Source organism: Silene latifolia, chromosome Y (assembly GCF_048544455.1).
Source record: "Silene latifolia isolate original U9 population chromosome Y, ASM4854445v1, whole genome shotgun sequence".
Classification (NCBI taxonomy): domain Eukaryota; kingdom Viridiplantae; phylum Streptophyta; class Magnoliopsida; order Caryophyllales; family Caryophyllaceae; genus Silene; species Silene latifolia.
The window spans coordinates 86,892,122-86,906,104 of NC_133538.1; the positions used below are offsets into that span (position 1 = coordinate 86,892,122).

At 40.4% G+C, this 13,983-nt stretch overlaps 1 non-coding gene across 1 annotated transcript; it reads right to left on the minus strand.

Annotated features, from left to right (window-relative positions):
• Nucleotides 1-13,551: 13,551 nt before the first annotated feature.
• Nucleotides 13,552-13,658, minus strand: LOC141635881 (small nucleolar RNA R71). Its single transcript, XR_012540536.1, has one exon. It is a non-coding gene; the product is annotated as a small nucleolar RNA R71 (small nucleolar RNA).
• Nucleotides 13,659-13,983: the final 325 nt, after the last annotated feature.

Genomic DNA, 13,983 nt, shown 5'->3' on the forward strand with positions numbered 1-13,983 from the left:
CTCGCAAAAATCTCTTTCGAAATTCATCCATGACGGTTTGAGTTTTAGTTTTTTCGATTCGCAAATCAATTTTCAGCAAATTTTGGTGCAATTTAATTCAAACGCGAATTAATTTCTCGAAATTTCAAATCAATTTCTTTTGAAAAATCCAAATGTGACGACTGGTCGTGGAATTTTCAAAATTTCTTTTCAATTTTAACTTCAAGCCATCGTGGTTATTTTTGTTTTCAACAAATGTTTTTGCGTGTTTACGTGTATGCGTACGTGCTACCTTTTGTCTGTTTTCTACACTAACGATAAACTACAAACCAAAAACACATATATACAAACCGACTCACCCAAAATACATCAACACACGTTTGATACAAATGACTGACCACATAAACAGGATCCGGTACAAGTATTTATCATATAGACACTGGCCTAAAACAACGAACTGGGGGCTATCCGCCGCCTACCGAACTAAGCACTCCCTATCCTTTTAACCAGAAAAGAAAAGGAGCAACACGGAAAAGAAAGGAGTAACCACCGAAGCAGAGGTGGTTACCATGACGGTAATACCTCTTTCCTACTCCGTAACAAAAAAGGAAAAGATGCCTGGCAGACTTCGGACGACACGACAATCAGGAATTATGACACAGTGCATCGCCCCGACGTTAACCCCCAATCATCGGAATTCGGCGATAAGAAAGAGCCACGACATAGGGTGCCACCCCGATGTTGACCCCCAATTATCAGAATTCAGCGACGAATGAAAACGGCAACGTAGAACGACGCATTGGTGTTAACCCCCAACCATCAGACGTCCGAATTTCTACAGACAAAAGCCAATGATCACCACGTGATCAAAGGCCGGACAAAGGCCGCCAGGGAGAAACACAACTCGACAAGGACAAGGAAACAACTGTCTCTTCTCCTCCTGGATCATCCTCCTCCTCTAAAGCCTCAGCGACGGACCTAGTGGCTCCGGAAGCCCTAGAAAACTCATCTGCAATCAAGACAAAACAAAAACGGCAGCCGAAATTTCGGCATTACGACCGCACAAAATGGACAAAAAAAAAAACACACCAACAAATCACCTGAAAATACAAAAAAAACAAAACAAGGGCAAACCCGCCCACACTCATCCAGCAACCCACTTCACAAAAAATTCACAAGAAATGACTCGCCCTTCTTTTCAAGCAAAAGACGCGTCAAAACAATGACAAAATTTCAAAAACCACCCAACACTTCAAAGACCACACAAGGTCCGCAAAATAAGCAACAAAATTCCCAACACAACTAGGTATTTTTCACAGCTCGAAAAAGGAAATTTTACGCCAACTCGGGCACAAACAGATCAAAAATTCAAATTACGACCACAGCAAAGCAACGTGATTTAATCACGTCTCAAAGTGACCTAAACTACCGTTAAGGTCCATTTCAAGACAAACCAGCTCAGTTTGAGCCCAAACAGACGCTTATTTCATCAGCATAAGACCGTCTCACAAAGGCAAAAATTCAAATTTTGCCCACAATGACCAACGAAGGTTCAATATGGCAATGACGGTCTCCCCAGACTGCAATCCGACCTAGTGGGGCACACAACTCAAGCAAACAAACACGACATTGTGAAATAAGACGAATTTCCGTCTCATTCACATTTTTCGAGCCTAGGGAGCGGGAACGGGGACCAAAATTCAAACTAAAAGCACACCTATACTCCTAAACATGTTTCTAACCTAATGCAATCATCAATTTCATTCGAAAATGGGCCAAACAAAAATGCCCAAATTGATTTTCGAAGGGTGAGGGTTTCGCCCTAATTCAATTGACAAAAAGACCAATAAATTCAAGTGGAATAAATAGGATTTACATACCTTGATGAATTTAGCACAAACACAAGCAAGAAAACACAACCGAAAATGGCGATTTTTTTGGGTTTATCGAGTCTAAAAGGTTGAAGACGAAGCAAAATGAGGAGCTGAACCTCCTCGCGTCTTTTTACTGAAAAAAGGAGAGCCTCCTTACCTCGCAGGAAGATTCGCGCCCCTTTGAGGTGCTCCCTGCTTTTTCAGCGAAACTTTGGGCTTTGGCCCAGTTTCCACGTTATTTTCACAAACTTTCAACGACGGAATTAAAAACTGGCATTTCTTCAAACAAAAACAAATAGTGAAATTTAAACTCGCTATTTTCACAAACTTTCAAACGACGAAATTAAAAACCGTCCCTCCCTGAAAAAAAAAACAACAAAATAACAAAACTCAAAGTTCGTTATTTTTCAAACAAACGGCATTAAAAACCGTCACACATTCAAACGAGAAAGTGAAATTCAAAATCATGACTCCTCACAAATTTCAAGTCACGAGAAGACGGAATCAATACCGTTATCCCCCAAACACACATCAAATGGCGGATTCACATCCGCTATTTCTACAAATTCCGAACAACGACAATAAAAACCGTCACCTCTCTTCGAGATCTGAAATCACCGCCATCCACAGGAGCTAGGCTCACAAGCCTATCTCTTTCCGGCGCTAAAAACATCCAATATAAACAACGAAATTCCTCAGCAGGATATCGGGGGCCTCCCCACGGTGCCCGCTAAACTCAACGACCTCTCGAAATAGGCCCGTCTAACACGGCTATTTCCTACTGTCGACTAATCAACATGGCTGGCAAGCCTCAAAACGCACCACCATCAACATGGCTGGCGAGCCTCAAAACGCATCACCATTAACATGGATGGCGAGCCTTACACCGCACACCTTTAACATGGCTGGCGAGCCTCACAACGCACACCTTCACAATGGCTGGCGAGCCTCACAATGTACCTTCAACGTGACTGGCGAGCCTCATAACGCATATTCAACATGGCTGGTGAGCCTCAAAATGTACCTTCCACGTAGCTGGCGAGCTCCATCATATCCGGAACACAGCTGGCGAGCCTTTGCCCGCAAACAAGAAACAATTCAAGGACATATCTCGAAGATGCCTCAGGTATGACTCCTTCCTATGGCTGGCGAGCCCTCGTACATAGTCTAACGGACTTAAAACGACCCGCACAAACAATCGACAGACTCTAAATTGTTCCCGACGACAGGTCCTTGACTCGTATCCCCGAGTCGCCTTGGCGTCGCCCTTCCCGACGGCGGGTCCTTGGCCCGAATCCTTTCGAGCTGCCTCGACGTCGCTTCGGTGTCCAAGATGTGATCTTCGATTGACCTGGGGGCTATACTTTGACTTTCGCCCTGTCCAAGCCTCAGTCAAAGTGGGGGCTCTGTAGATACCCAGTATTTGTCGAGTCTCCAACAAACACCCGATGATTATCGGACTACAACATGCTTAGGAATCGCATCGTTTAATCAACAATTTTGTATAACTATACGTCGGAAAACTCAAAACGATTTCGAAAACAAAGCATTTCAAAACTTTTCGAAAGTACCTGGAGTGTTTTATGCACGACGACGGGGTCGCGATGACACTAACTAGAGTCAAAACCAACAACAGACCAAAAACCGACTCAAAAATTCAAATCCCGAGTCCAACAACGAGTCAAACACAAAAAAAAACATCACAAAACTTCCATGTTAAGTATTCCCGGAATACTAGAATGTGTTGGAGTATTTGTTCTCCACAATAGTGCATGATAATATTATTAAATCTCATTAAGGAATATGCATGGGATATTCATTGGCAATACTAGTCAGCTGATCAACGTATATCGGTAAAGTTTGGCCAACTAGGGTTTGACTTTACTGTCGTGAGACGGCGGTGTTCAGCTGATCCCTTTCTATCACACCTAAAGGAACGAGCCCCAACACAAAAGCTAATTAATTGTATGAGATACAGTTTAAATTAGTCCCTTGATAAATTGACTAAGAGTTAGCCGATTAATTAATTTAGAGAGATATCGTGTTGTGAACTTGAGGCGCGGATATTATTATTTAATTATGTGATAATTGAATAAATAATTATTTGAGACGGGAATTAATGATTAAATGGTTAATTGTTAATATTAGTACTAATTGACTAACGTGATTAATATTAGTACGTAGAATATATGTGTAGCTATACACGTATATTTACGGAGTATTTTAGACGAACTTAATTGGGAAGCATTTAGACATAAATCGATGTTTAAATAATATTTACACGTATTTGTGTGACAAATATAAGAACCAAAATGGACCCTTAAATAGGTTATTTTGGACCTTGTAAGTGCATGTGGTAGTGTGTGTGTTGCTTTAAACACCATCATTTCTCTTACACATTTGACTTCCCCATAATTATTTTTGTTCTAAGCCATTCACATGATGATTGGGTGTAATTAAATAAGAATAAAACACTCCCCCACTATCTTACATCAACCGTCCCACACTCCTTTTTTCTCCACTTTTATTTTGTTCATTTTTCCACTTCACTTTGTCTTTTGCATGTGGAGAAAAATAAAAGAGTGTTCCCCTCCCTAAAAATCCTCAAAAATATAGAAATAAAATACTAAGTGTTAGTATTATAAATCTAATATTTTTACTAAGTGTTAGTATGTTTTTCGAGGGTAATCTTACTATATATCTAGTTAATATTTGTAAGATTTTGGGGTAAGTTCTTGGGTGCTTAAGAGAGGAGGTGTTCTATCTTGGACACTTGAAGATGGAGGAACTTGCCATTTATATTAAGCTCACGAAGAACAAGATAGGAAATCTTGTGGTGCCCAAATACTACCATTACTCAATGTATGGAAAATATTGTTTTTCCTCTTCTTTTATATTTTTAAGGCTTATATATTACATGCATATTACATAGATCCAAAGATTTCTAAAATAAAGAATCTTGATAACCTAATTAGAGAGGTCTAATTTGGGGTTATGGTCTTTCAGAATGGTCAAGTACAAATCATGCCATCCAAAACCTAGGATAGAACAAATCACAATTTCAATTGCGTGATAGTGACAAGACAGCTCGAAGACCCGCGAAATAGCTCGCGCCTCTCGAGTAGCCCATGCGGCCACGTCGCTCAAAACGCACACAACCACCCATTTCTCTATAAATACCCCTCAAATGCCACCATTTAAAGGTACGCGAGTGTCCGCCCCCTCATCTCTCCCTTAAAATTCTCGACTCGACTTCTTAAGTCACAAACGGACACGTATATTCGACCTACCGATTGAAAATACAAGTCATAGACATTGTTTAGTACCGTCATCGTGCATTAAATCACTTGACCGACCATCTCGACCAACTACACCATCACTAAACTTAACAAAACACTCTTTACATTGCTAAAACAGTTTTCAACCGAGTTTTTCGACCTAACAAGTTGCTACACTTCCGTCGATTTCTCGTTTCAAACCTATCATGTAAGTATGAGGGTGTAAAAATCCTCTTCTTTCATGTCTTTTATTTGTTTTATGACTTTAACATGCTAAAACTTGCATAACATGGTCCAAAATACTGATCGAATGAGCCAAAACCGAGTTTTGACCGAAAACAGAACGCCCTAAACATCACTAGGTGCCTCGCGCTTCTATGAGGTTTCCTGGTCAGAACTTAAACGTGTTTGAGTTCATTCTTTCCATTTTTCACTCCATTTTACAACCGATTTTTACTATTTCAAATCATTTTTATGATAAATATTTTTAACCATAAAACTTTTTCACCCTTGGTTCCTTAAACCATGACGGTTTAATCCGTGATTCGGTGATAATAATTGGTTAATTACATTTTAAAAGGTATTTTAAAACCTTTTATTTCATTTCTTTACATTTCAAAAACCAACATATTACTCAGAAATGCAAAGTCATCCTTGGTTCCATATACCATGTCGGTTTAAACCCGAGTACGATGATAAAAATTAACTAATTACAAACAAATGAACTTAATACAATTAGTTCATAATCATTTTTTAAAACTATTCATGTCAAGCTTGCAAAACCGAACCCGATGTCGGATATTGTCTATACAATGATGATTATTCAAGTCTCGTTCCTCACATTAGCACAAAGCGCTCTAAATGACCTTTTCAAACCAAGACGGTTTCAAACACCATCTTTACAAACCATTTTACAAACATTTTCAACAGGCAAAAGACATCCCTTTGGATCGTCTGCTGCCCCGCGCCTAAATACGCCAACTGTTTTCTAGTTTTCAAACCAGGATAGGTCTGCTTGCATCGCTTAACGGCTCACGCCTCAATAGGCTGCCAGATGCAGACCCTGCTTCCTTTCCAGCACTTGTCTAGGACGATCCCGACTTCAGTTAACCCGAATACAGGACGGATCAGATGACAAACCTGCCCCTTTTACGTCGTATTTGTAAAACGCCTTTCTAAGACAAATGGATCATGTTATGCACCGTAAACCGAACACGGTAAACGGATGTTTAATTTCCGTCTTGCATGCAAATCGACATTAAATCCAACTTGACATCAATTACTTGATACTTGGATAAATAACCGACATAGAAAGCTCACATGTTAGGTTCAAACTTGTGGATGCGCATTCATGCATTTACCCGTTTTATCAGCTTTTGCATTTAGCCAACCAAGATCTATTAGTAGAGGCCACTACCGTGGGCGGGATTAGGTGTCTGATTAAAGGGCTTCCCAATATGTACCTTCACCTCTTACTCAGAAACTTTGGATAGTGGACGACCTTATCCAGGGCGTACGAGAGTCATTCTGGAGATAGGATGCTAAAGAGGGACAACTCCTTATCTTTAGTACCTATGTCAAACACCGCTTTTTGCCCTAGTTGATCTAGGTATAAAGTGGATTCGAACGGGTTCCAAGAATCCCATAAATGCTTGGTGGCGACTCCGAACATCTCTTGCATCGTTTCGAGACTCGTGCCGAGACGAAACTGACCGATCTAAAATGATCCGGTCGAAAGCATTTTTACGCCACCGAGTGTGGCTTTCAAGAGACCACTGCACGTCCACAGATCGGCTGGCGTTGCAGGTGGGCCCATGTCCAGAACAAGGGAGCCGAGGATAGCCTCTTGGGGAGAGCAGGCCGAGACAGGTGAACCTACACGGTTCACTGTACATGACAATGGTAGCCTAATATTTGATGGAAGATGGTGTGTGCTGGATAATGAAGATTTGAAATGGAGTATTATGGGTGAGGCTCACAATACACCTTATTTGATGCACCCAGAAGGAGATAGGCTATATAATTCCCTAAAGAAAACTTTCTGGTGGCCTGGAATGAAGAAGGAGGTGGCAGAGTTTGTGGCTCGGTGCTTGATGTGCCAGAGTGAAAGTGGAACACAAAAGACCTCAGGGTAAGGTACAACCCTTGCATATTCCAGAATGGAAATGGGAGGGCATCTCAATGGATTTTGTTATCGGGTTACCAAGGACCAAAAAAAGAAACAATATGATATGGGTGATAGCGGATCATCTTACCTAGACTGGTCATTTCATTCCGATGAAAGACACTTGGAGTAAGGCGGAGTTGGCAAAAGCTTACTCTAAGAATGTCGTAAAGTTGCATGGCATACCTAAACATATAGTATCCGATAGAGACTCGAGATTTATCTCGAAGTTTTGAAGAGAGCTCCAAGATTTGAGGGGTACCACCCTCAAGATGAGCAATGCTTTCCATCCAGGTACTGATGGCCAAAATGAAAGAACGATTCAAATCCTAGAGGACATGCTGAGGGCCTACGCACTAGAATTCGGTAGTTCATGGGACGATCGATTGGACTTGATCGAGTTTTCATACAATAATAGTTTTTATGCAAGTATTGGGATGGCCCCATTCGAGGCTTTAGATGGAAGGAAATGCAGAAGTCCTGTGTGCTGGGATGATGTGTCTGACTCGGTAGTTTTAGGTCCTCAAATGATCCAAGATATGGTGGAGCAAGTGAAAGTAATTCGTCATAAGATGAAGGCGGCCCAAGATCGGCAAAAGAGTTATGTTGACTTGAAGTGGAGTGACATAGAGTTTGCCGTGGGCGATAAAGTATTGCTGAAAGATTCACCTATGAAAGGTGTCATGAGATTTGGCAAGCGAGGCAAACTTAGCCAGAAATAAATTGTGCCATATGAGATTCTGCATCGAGTTGGGGAGGTAGCTTACCGATTAGATTTTCCTCCATCGTTGGATAGTGTGCATAATGTTTTCCATGTGTCACAATTATGGAAATATGTGAGCGATCCTACTCACATACTTGACCGAAAAGTGCGCAAAAAGCAAAATGGAGAAACTGCGATAGTGAAAGTATTGTGGTCCAACCAGAACATTGAGGAAGCCACTCGGGATGCTGAAAGTGTGATGCAAGAGAAGTATCCACATTGTTTTAATTAGGTATGAATTATGTTCCGGGATGTAACTTTTCTTTTAAAAGGGTGGAATGTCGCAATCTTGTTTTATGTGACTCAAGCTGCAGTTTTAGTTATGTGTTGTGCTTATATGAGACACAAGTTGCGGTTTGAGCTATGCATCGTGTTAATTTGGGACTCAAGCTGTGGTTTGAGTTATGCGTTAATCTGAGACCTAAGCTGCGGTTTAGGTTACGCGTTGTGGTGATGTTGGTTTTAACCCCGTATTATTTAATATTAATTTATTATCTTATCTTCACCTGGCTTATATAATTTATTATATGGTTATTTCCGAGTCGGGAATGAGTAGTATACAACTGGTTTTAGACGAGCCGGGGACCGAAAAAAGGGAAGTGATGGACCAAGTGATAGGCTTACTCGGGAGTCATTTAAGTGAGTTAAGTGAGTCGGAATATAAATACCAGATTTTACTCTACCACTTAACCTTTTAATCAATCTAAACCTAAAAAAGAAAAAAGAAAAAAGAAAAAAAAAGAGGAGAGGTGACATAGAGGACGGACGAATGAAAGGAAGGTAGGGCACGCATTTCTAAGTCGATTTCTTACCTATTTTCATCCTTGTGATTGTAAGATTCATCCTAACTCTTTCTAATTCATTTTCATATAATTTTAGTACGGTTTTATGAACCTTGCCTCAAATCTTAATTTGATTATTATTGTATAATTGGGGGATTTTATTAATACGATGTTAAGACGGTGTTACCGATAACATATGTGACAGATTAGGACCAAGGCTGACTCGGGTAAGGGTGGTGTGTCGCGAAATGACCGAGATTGGCTGTGGGTGGTTTGGGTGTTGCATGGGGAAGCCGTGGCCTATGATTCTTAGGCCGTGGCCTGTTTGGGGCTGAGTCGTGGCCTGGTAGCAGCGTAGGATGGCCTGGCCATGGCCTAGGCAGTGCGTAGGGTCACGGTTTGGATCGTGTTTGCGTAGTTATATCGCGTAATTATTTTAGTAATGTTATTTATGTAACACCTCCAACTACCAAGGAGCCTTAACAAGGCCTTCCCCAGCAGATAAGGGCATTACCATCTCGGTCGCCCGAGGAATAGTAAATATCATAACGTCAATAAAATAAAAATTAAGTTTATTACAATTTTAACTCAACAAAAGAAAAGATACAACTGATAACCACAACTATCAACTACGGTGATACTATCCACGCCATGACTCAGTGATAGACTCGTCTCTCCAAAGCACCTAGCTAAGCTCCACATATCAACACCTGCTAAGACTGGCTGCTCACCATAATGGATCACGGCAGACACATAACAAGAAGAAAGACAAACAACACCACACAAGGTCAGTAACTGAAGAATATCAGATAACACGAGATACAACATACACACATCCATCCCCAACTCCAATCAACCATCAATATCTGACTAACCCGAAGGTAATGTCCTGCCAGAATATCCATCGCAATAGATATTTCACATCGCCAGTAGGGGATTGTAGCCGTTCCCACCTAAGCGCCGCTCATCTCCATCGATTGAATAACCCAAGTCCATTAATGTGCACATCCCCCTTGTGGCGGGAACCACAAGGGGCGAAGCAAGGGTATGAAGCAATTCCCAAGATGACTCCACTCAGCCAAGGACGCACTCCGTACACAAACACAACATTACTATCACACAATCAACAATGATATACACCACACAAGACAATCAATCAACAGTACTGAGTATGAAAACCTACCTTTAGCAATCAGCATCAACACCGGATATAATCGTACGAAGACAACGCAACCACCATAGGCATCTATCAAAACAGTAGGGAAACCCTATTACTAACAGCCATAACCACAGCAAACTTAGGTATGATGATGATGATGACGACTTACCTATACTCGGCATTCCAGTGACAAGACTGCTACCCGACTCAAGCATCCATCCCGAAGGTGTCTCCAAGTGAAAAGGAAATCTCAAGGTTGAAGGTGGGTGAAGGAGAGAAGTGTCGCCGATTAGGTTTAGAAGGAAAAGAAATGAAAAACTGATTTGGGTTTTACGACTTCACGATATATAACTTAGCGCTAAAACTGCCATACTCGAACGAGTATGTGACTTACTCGATCAAGTGGCCTCTACTCGATCAAGTCACTAGACTACTCGATCGATTAGCCTACGCTAGATCGAGTTCTCAACTTTTAAAGGTCACGAAGAGCTAAGTCTGACTGTATGAAGGTTCTCAAGGGTCTACCATATGTCTAAGGTCAGTCAATTACTAGTCAACGGGTCCCTAATGGGGCGGGTATTACAGTCTTCCCCCCTTACAATGAACATCGTCCTCGAAGTTCAACTCACCATCTCCCGCAACCAAAGGTGTATGCTAAGCCAAGACAGCTAGCACAACTTAACCTGACGAGAACTATTATAACCATACCCAACATACCACTCACTTCCCATGCCGACTAATCATCATTATCTACCTTCACGCATATGACCATCAAACACAACTCCTCTTCCAAATCATCACCCGCATACTAACAATTAAAAGGTACACAAACACAAACTATCATTTCCATTTTACCAGACGAATCTACCCATACAACGTCATACAAATGTGTCACAGTCAACTTACTACTCACAAACAATTAACTCATTAAACATCCAATCCATAAATTACTAACTACATTACTCAATGTCCGTTTAAATCATTCAAACAACAATTATATTAATTAATCAAATATTTAAATAACTTGAACAACAATTGAATTATACAACAGAAATAATAATTACATTACCAACGAAGTATTTAAAAGAGGATATTTTAGGCATTTTCATTCGCAACATTACTCTTCCCCTCTTAAAAGGAACTTCGTCCCCAAAGTTCATGTTGTGACTCATATTTGCACACCTTTAGTCCCCGAACTAGCCTCGTTCCTATGCTTTCTTGCATGTATTAGGGTCGTTTCTTATCGTTAGCCTCCCACTTTTCATATTCTTTGAGGTTTTGTGTCTTTGGTAGGAGAGGAATGCAAGCCTTGCATTTATGGAGCAACTTGGAGCTAAATGGATCGCATCTAACGACCAAGCATCAAAGAGGAAACCGATACTAAAGGCTTAAGTAGATAGTACAAGTACAATGGGAAATGATGAAGACCCCCGCGACCCCTCAATGATCCCCACGGATCTTGAGGCAGTCAAGAGAAGACAAACCATGCTGATCTATGATCCAGGCGTACCCAGAGCTGCCCGAGCGTCCTAAAGCTCAGACCGGGTGTCCCGAGGCTAAGACTGGGCATCCTGTGGCTCAACTCAAGCATCCTATAAGCAAGACAGGTAGATCCCTATAGGAAAGTCGTGAGGCTCCTTGAGGACGTGCAAGGCGTTAATCTCCTTCTTAGGGACTTAATTGTCATTTAAACCCTTAGTTACACTAATACTTGCACTTAGTATATATACCCCATTGTGTTAGGGGATTAATCACCAAGTATTAATCAAGTTTTAATAAAGTTAATTTACCAATTCCTAATCTAGTTTAGTAGATCTTATTAATCAAGTTGTATTTACTCAATTCAATATTAATCAAATCTTAATCTCTCTTCAATCATCCAAGTGTTCTTAGATTTAGTTGGGTAATTTGAAGACTATTTTGGGTTTATTGAAGAATTGACAACTCTTCATCATTCATCAAGTTTTCTTCTATTATTCTTTGCTTATTAACTGGATCATCCTTAAGTTGGTATAATATCTTTTACCCTTTGCTTAATTTATTATTGGTTTATTCATTCACCATGTTTAACCTTGTTAGTATGATTGACACCCTTATTAGCATGTCTACCATGACCATGAGTGAGTAGTCTTCTAGCTAGGGTTAATGAGGGATTAGGGGAATTAAACATGGGGGTAGATCTATACTTAATCTAATATGTTTTCATAAGAATTCTTGCTTGTTGTAGTTTCAACTTATGCATATGTTATGCTTGTTGAATTGCTTGATTGACAACCTAGCATGAATCTCTTATCCATTCAACCAGACTTGTAAGATATAAACTAACTCAAGGCTTGTTAGACCATGCATATAGTTGAATAGGAAGAAACTAAGTTGACTTTTAGGTGTTGTACAGTCTTGACCGACTCGGCTCCAGGAACCAAATCTTCCTAGGAATTATAAGACATAAACTAACTCGACTCCACTACAACAATAATTTGCTGACATATATGTAAACATGTTTGTATGATCTCCACCATGAATCCTCTATAAACCCATGACACCCTAGTGCCTTAATCAATTATTTACAAACCCTATTTGTTTACTTGCTTTGTTTTGTTTTCATTTCTTTACATTTCATTGTTAAGTAATTTAGTTTGCAACCCTCAATCTCAACCCAATTCGTGACACCCTAAGACACAACTCTCTACAACCGATAAATCAATACAATACCCATCCTTTGGGATCCGACCTTTACTTGCCACTCTAATAAGAGTAGTTAGTTGAGATTATAAATATTGTTTTGATTGGTTAGCTTAGACGACAAAGTTTTTAACCGAATCAAAAATGGCGTCGTTCCCGGGGATGGTGTTCAATTGAATTGTTATCATTTGTTGTTTTTAGTTGTGTCTTTCTTAGCCTTGGGGAATTGAAATTCCTCAAGGTAGTTTTAATTGTTTTCTAGTTGTTTGATTTTTTCATGTCTAGAAGATCACAAGGTAGACTTTTTCTTATTGATCCCGAGGTTGAAAGAACCTTGACCAATATTAGAAGAATCGTTAGAGGGACTTCGACAAGTTTGGTTATTGGAGAACTTGTAGAAATTGGTGTTGTCCAATCAGATAGTATTGAGTTTACAAACCCTTTTGCAAGAGAAGGAGAGGAGAACCCAATTCAAAACTAACCACAAAATCAACCCACAATGCCTAAATTATCATCTCATTCCGTACCAACTGAGAAGAACCTACCAAATGGTACTCCAACACCACCCCACTTAACCGGTACTTAATTGCCAAATCCGCATTCATACAATTAGTTGAGAGAAGTCAATTTGGAGGGATTCCTAGTGAAAATCCTCATCTACACATGGAAACTTTTTGTAACTATTGTGATGCAATATCCCAAACGGGGGTAACTCAAGACCAAATTCGATGGGTATTGTTTCCTTTTTTCTTGATCGGAGCCGTAAAGCAATGGTTAAAGAGCCTAGATCAGGCTACCCTTGGAATTGATTCATGGAAGAAGTTAGCACTTTCCTTCTACAAGAAGTTCTATCCTCCGGATAAGACTAACATGTTGAGAGCCCAAATCACCGGGTTTAAGCTAAGAGATGAAGAGTCTCTATATGAGGCTTGGGAGAGATTTAAAGGTACATGTCTCTCTTGTCCTCATCATGGACTAAGCGAATGGTTCCTTGTTCAACAATTTTAGAATGGCTTGTATGAAGACTCAAGAAATGTGCTCAACATGGGTTCTAATGGAAGATTCACCGAGGTTGATGACAACCAAACTTGGACTATGATCAAAGAGATGGCGGTTCACAACTCTCAATATAGTAGGCCAATAAAAGCTACTAGGGGAGGGAGACATGAAGCTGACTCCGTCACACAATTGAGTGCCCAACTAAGTGCTCATATTGACACCATAAACATAAAATTTGAGAAAGCCATGGCCAACCTTGATGAAGCTTCTCAATCACCCAAACAACATGTCAATGCTATGGTG